Here is a 7,105-nt window from a genome sequence, read left to right as displayed (position 1 = left end):
GTGCCCCCCACCATGTGTGACAGTGGAGATGGTGCCCCCACCATGTGTGACAGTGGGGATGGTGCCCCCACCATGTGTGACAGTGGGGATGGTGCCCCCCACCATGTGTGACAGTGGGGATGGTGCCCCCCACCATGTGTGACAGTGGGGATGGTGCCCCCCACCATGTGTGACAGTGGGGATGGTGCTTCCCCCATGTGTGACAGTGGGGATGATGCCACCACCATGTGTGACAGTGGGGATGGTGCCCCCACCATGTGTGACAGTGGGGATGGTGCCCCCCACCATGTGTGACAGTGGAGATGGTGCCCCCACCATGTGTGACAGTGGGGATGGTGCCCCCACCATGTGTGACAGTGGGGATGGAGCCCCCACCATGTGTGACAGTGGGGATTTTGTGCTCAGGGTGAGGAGCTGTGTTGCTTTTACCCCAAACATATGGGGCCAAAAAGACATTGGGGCAAATTTACTTACCCGGTCCATTCGCGTTCCAGCGGCGGCTTCTCCGCTCTGGATTCGGGTCCGGCCGGGATTTAATAAGGTAGTTCTTCCGCCGTCCACCAGGTGGCGCTGCTGCGCTGAAAGTAAACTCATCGCGCCGGAATGCACCGAGCTGGACCAGGTGAAGGTAAGCGGTCCTTATGCGACACATTTTCGGTTTTTAAATGCGGCGGTTTTTCCGAATACGTCGGGTTTTCGTTCGGCCACGCCCCCCGATTTCCGTCGCGCGCATGCCAGCGCCGATGCGCCACAATCCGATCGCGTGCGCCAAAATCCCGGGGCAATTTAAGTACAAGCGGCGCAAAACGGAAATATTCGGGTAACACGTCGGGAAAACGCGAATCGGGCCCTTAATAAATGACCCCCATTGTGGCCAAAAAGTTGGATTTTGGTTGCATCTGAGCAGAGCATCAGGTGGATTTATACGGAGACCTGATTACACACAGGTGGATTATATGTATGATCATCAGTCATTTAGGACGACACTGGATCATTCAGAGATCAGAGACTGAACTTCTGGAGGGAGTTTGCTGCCCCACTTCAGTTTATTATTTTTTTGACAAAAGTTTAAAATATATAAAAAATAAATTTCGTTCCACTTCACAATTGTGTCCCAAAAAATTATACTTTTTTAAATACTGTTCTGTTGTTTCTCCAGAGATCACAATTATGTCCCCACAGAAGCCAGTATGTTATCACATAGTAACCAATATAGTCACAGTGCCCCCAAATTAGCCAATATAAAAACAGGCCCCCCACCATAGGCAATAAAGTAATAGTGGCCACCTAGAGTCATGGCCAAAAGTTTTGGGAATGACACAAATATTATATCTTCACATGATCTGTTGCCCTCTGATTTATCACATGTTTTTACCACATACAGAAATACAAGTACAATCATATTATGAGTAACAAAAGCTTTTATTGTCAGGTAGAATGAGTTACTGCAGAAAGTCAGTATTTGCAGTGTTGTTCCTTCTTCTTCAGGACGTCTGCAATTCTCCCTGGCAGCTCTCAATCACCTTCTGGACCAGATCCTGACTGATAGCCGTCCATTCCTGCACAATCAATGCTTGCATTTTGTCACAATTTGTTGGTTTTTGTTTGTCCACCCGTCTCTTGATGATTGACCACAAGTTCTCAATGGGATTAAGATCTGGGGAGTTTCCAAGCCATGGACCCCAAATCTCTATGTTTTGTTCCCTGAGCCATTTAGTTATCACCTTTGCTTTATGGCCAGGTGCTCCATCACGCTGGAAAAGGCATTGCTGATCACCAAACTGCTCTTGGACGGTTGGGAGAAGTTGCTCTTGGAGGACATTCTGGTCCCATTCTTTATTCATGGATGTGTTTTTAGGCAAGACTGTGAGAGAGCCGATACCCTTGGCTGAGAAGCCGCCCTACACATGAATGGTTTTCCAGATGTTCCAAACAATCGGAAAGGGGATTCATCAGAGAACATGACATTACCCCAGTCCTCAGCAGCCCACTCCCTGTACCTTTTGCAGAATATCAGTCTGTCCCTGATGTTTTTTCTGGAGAGAAGTGGCTTCTTTGCTGCCCTCCGTGACACCAGGCCTTGCTCCAAGAGTCTCCGCAGTCTCACAGTGCGTGCAGATGCGCTCACACCTGCCTGCTGCCATTCCTGAGCAAGCTCTCCATTGCTGGTAGCCCCATCCCCAAGCTGAGACACTTTGGCGACTGTGGTGCAATCTTTCTAGCTGCGATACTCTTCCCTGTTAGACCAGTTTTGTGCAGTGCACTGATGACTGCATGTGTTTCTTTAGAGATAACCATGGTTAACAGAAGAGAAACAATGATGCCAAGCACCAGCCTCCTTTTAAAGTGTCCAGTGGTGTGATTCTTACTTAATCATGAGAGATTGATCTCCAGCCCTGTCCTCATCGACACCCACAACTGTGTTACTGGAGCAATCACTGACACCATGTTAGCTGCTCCTTTTAAGGCCTGCAATGAAGTTGGAATGTGTTTTGGGGGGAAACGTTCATTTTCTAGGCAAATATTGACTTTGCAATTAATTGCTGTTAAGCTGATCACTCTTTATAACATTCTGGAGTATATGCATATTGCCATTATAAAACCTGATGCAGTAGACTTTGTAAAAATTAACATTTGTATCATTCTCAAAACTTTTGGCCATGACTGTACTATAAACAATATAGAAACAGTGCCCCAACAGTAGCCAACAGTCACGGCATCTGCCCTACAGTAACAGCTTGTGCTCCATAGTAGCCAATATTCACATAACCAGCCCCACAGTAGCCAATAGTCACAGTGCCTGCCCCACAGTAGCCAATAGTCCTCGCATCTGCTCTACAGTAGCCAATATTCATACCTGCTCCACATTAGTTAATAGCCTGTGTCTGTTTATCTATGTCTACTTTGTAACTGCTATCCCATTTTGAACATAGCACAGCACTACTACTCCTATTATACACCAGGATACGGCACAGTACTACTACTCATACTCTGTATATATGAGCACAATGCTTCTACTCTTATCTTTTATATATGTCACATATAGTACTGCAACACCTCATGCATATATGAGCAGGTCACAGTTCTATTATGCCTATCTTGTCAATATGGACAATATATATCTGGTATATATGGGCAAAACACAGTACTACGACTTTTATCCTGTATATATGGACAAAGTGCAGTACTACCACCCCTATCCTGTATATATGGGCACTACACAGTACCACTACTCCTATCCTGTATAAATGAGCACAGCACAGTACTACTACTCCTATCCTGTATATATGGGCACTGCACTGTACCACTACTCCTATCCTGTATATATGAGCACAGCACAGTACTACTACTCCTATCCTGTATATATGGGCACAATACAGTACTACTACTCCTGTCCTGTATATATGAGCACAGCACAGTACTACTACTCCTATCCTGTATATATGGGCACAGCACAGTACAGATACTCCTATCCTGTATATATGGGCACAGCACAGTACTACTACTCCTATCCTGTATATATGGGCACAGCACAGTACTACTACTCCTATCCTGTATATATGGGCACAATACAGTACTACTACTCCTATCCTGTATATATGAGCACAGCACAGTACTACCACCCCTATCCTGTATATATGGGCACTACACAGTACCACTACTCTTATCCTGTATATATGGGCACTGCACTGTACCACTACTCCTACCCTGTATATATGAGCATAGCACAGTACTACTACTCCTATCCTGTATATATGAACACAGGACAGTACTACTACTCCTATCCTGTATATACGGGCACAGCACATTACTATCATTCCCATTCTACACCAGGCTATAGCACAGCCCTAGTACCCCTATCCTGTATATATGGCATGATGAAGTACTACTGCTCTTATCCTTTATATAAGAAAGCAGCACAGTACTTGTCCTATTCTACACCAGGCTGCAGCACAGCACTACCATTCCCATTCTACACCATGCTATTGCATAGTCTTCTACTCCTAATACTACTAATCCTATCCTGAAAATATAGATATCGTACAATACTACTACTCCAATCTTGTATATTTGGGCACTACACAGTACTACTACTCCTATCCTGTATATTTGGGTGCAACTATAAGATAGTAGCATAGACTGAAGTTCTGGCGATTCTACCCAGAGCTCTTCTGGCTCATTAGCATAATTATAAAAGTCGATGTTAGAAGGGAGGAGGCCATGGATAACAAATATAACAAGATTACCACAGTCACAGTGCTGGATCTATGAGTAATGTCCCCGGTTTATCAGGATGGACTTTGATGGTAGATTTCCTTAAGAGGACCCACTATGTATTAACCCTACATTGAAAAGATCCTCGAGGAATATCTATAGATATTTAATGTAAAAGGAATATGCAATGCTTATTTATGGTCATATAGACATAAAACAATCCCGATACCTTTTTTTGTCAAATTTGTTATTCTAAACATAAGGGATCATTCTTATGAAATGTAGAGAGGAAAGTTCAGCAATCCTCCACACGGTGGAGCTGTTGACCACATACAGTATATAGTGGGGATGTATATGTATACCTGGTGTAAGTGCTCCACCAGATGTCTGTCTGAATGACACAACACATGCAGGTAACGTATTGGACAGTGATGGTGAACCTTTTAGAGATTGAGTGCCCAAACTACAACCAAATCCCTCTGATTTATCATCAAGTGCCAAGTCTCCCGTAAGTTATTGCTCTCTGTTCTGCCACAACTTTCAAAATTGTATCGGCTCCCTAGGGCCACCAATACAAAGAAGGAGAGCAAATTCAGACTATCATTGCAGCTTCTCTACAGGGTCTGTATATAAAGAGGACCTTCAAAGAGAATCCAGCTCTGTCCACACCTTCTCAATCTTCCTGCAGTCCCAAACAGCCAAGGATGTGTCGCTTTCAAATCGTGCTAAGATTATCGTGTCTTAAGTTGCCTGGGACTGCTGGAAGATTATTTGAGTCCTGCCTGGTGAACTCTGTGCTGGGTTAATAGCTTGGGTGCCCACTGAGAAGGCTCCGAGTGCCACCTCTGGCACCCGTGCCATAGGTTCGCCATCACTGGTATAGGAGGTGAGAATTATACTGTACTGGGTTGTCTCATGTTCTCTGTCACTATAGTCTTATGCTGCTCTCACACAGCCGCTATGGGGGACGTATAGACGGCTGCAGGTTTGCGGACAGATATACGTCCCCATAGAGGGCTATGGCGCCTGGGCACGGTACGGTGAGCAGACACGTGTGGCACTGTACAGTACCATGCTCTATCCTTCCTCGTGTTTACATCCCAGGCTCTGTGCATCACAATGAAGAGGAGGGCGAGAAGTACTTACCCCTCCTGTTGTCCAGTGCAAGAATACGACTAACATATGAAATCTTCACTTCAAGGCCAATAGTAACAAAATGGCGTGTTGTTGGTCTCCAAACATCTTGCACCTGCTCCGGACTTGTTTGCTTACATCATACGGACCAGAAGAATTCAACACTATTTTTCCTACTTGTAAGAAAAGATTTGCCCATCTGCATTGCGTTTATGTAAAGTTAACGCAATGCAATCAGGCAACTCTTCACTTCACAGCTGTTGAAAAAGCAATGCAAACGCAACGTGTGACCGCAACCCGTGTCTAGTTCACACAGCAGAAATCAGCTGTTAAAACGTGACTGCATCCCATTCAATTTCATATGATGTCACACAGGTGCACGGCTCGTTATGTCCTTGGTCATGTGACGTCACACAGGTGCACAGCTCGTTATGTCCTTGGTCATGTGATGTCACACAGGTGCACAGCTCGTTATGTCCTTGGTCATGTGACGTCACACAGGTGCACAGCTCGTTATGTCCTTGGTCATGTGATGTCACACAGGTGCACGGCTCATTATCTCCCTGGTCATGTGACATCACACAGGTGCACAGCTCGTTATGTCCCTGGGACAAATTTCTACCCACAGGAAGCAAACAATGAAGCTTCCTATAGCCGGACAGCAAGCGGAGATCTAGAAACTCATGAGAAATTGTTACAGATTGTCTAATGAAATGTTTTCCAACATACTAACAAAAAGCAGAGGGGGAGGGTTAGACAGGCTAACAGCCGGTGAATCTGCAGAACGGAGGTGAAAGTACATTACATACAAGAAGATCAGTGTCACGGTGCCAGGATCTGTGTATGGCAACAACAAACAATCAAGCACCTTATCATAGTGTGTACACCGGTCAAGTTCGCGGGCTCTCCACACCGCGATCTAGCAATCAGTACAAAAAATACTTGAACCATCCGTGTAATCCAATCAAATACTTTATATAAATCTTTGGATAACAAATTTAGACATAAGGCATATATATACTTCACCAGTTTATGGCCCAATATGCTGAAGTCCACGCTATGCAAACCTGGCTCCACTGAGACACCGAACGCCCGGTGTGTCCTATGACGTTTCGGACGACGTCTCAGTGGAGCCAGGTTTGCATAGCGTGGACTTTTAAATGTGAGCCATAAACTGGTGAAGTATATATATGCCTTATGTCTAAATTTGTCATACAAAGATTTATATGAAGTATTTGATTGGATTACACGGATGGTACAAGTATTTTTTGTACTGAAGGATCCACAAACATGTGGAGAACCAATTCCAGCCCGATATCAGTCCTCATAGAAGCCTATGATATCTGTGCGGTTCCTGCCATCCCAGGTGGAAAGATAGAGCAAGCCTTCTTTTCCTGCTTGCAGCCGGGCACCATGGATTGCTACGGAGAGGGGCAGCGCTCATCCCTCCGCCTTTCCAGCCTACTGTGTGCTACGCCCGGGTCCCAGCCTAGCACACCTTAGTGTGTAAGCAGCTTAAGTGTCCCTGGTTTATCAGACTTGATTATCTTTGTGGAAGGAAAAGGTTCTACAATTATATTTCCTGTATCAATTCCTTCACCATTTTCCATATCTCCGCTTGCTGTCATTCTATAAGAAAGCTTCTATGCTTACATCCAGTAGATAGAAACCTGTCCATGGTCTTGGGACGGACACACAGGTGCATGGCTCGTTAGAACACTACTCACTATTTATGAGCTGTGCACCTGTGTGACAT

Source organism: Engystomops pustulosus, chromosome 5, assembly GCF_040894005.1.
Source record: "Engystomops pustulosus chromosome 5, aEngPut4.maternal, whole genome shotgun sequence".
Classification (NCBI taxonomy): Eukaryota; Metazoa; Chordata; class Amphibia; order Anura; family Leptodactylidae; genus Engystomops; species Engystomops pustulosus.
This window is presented reverse-complemented; position numbering follows the sequence as displayed.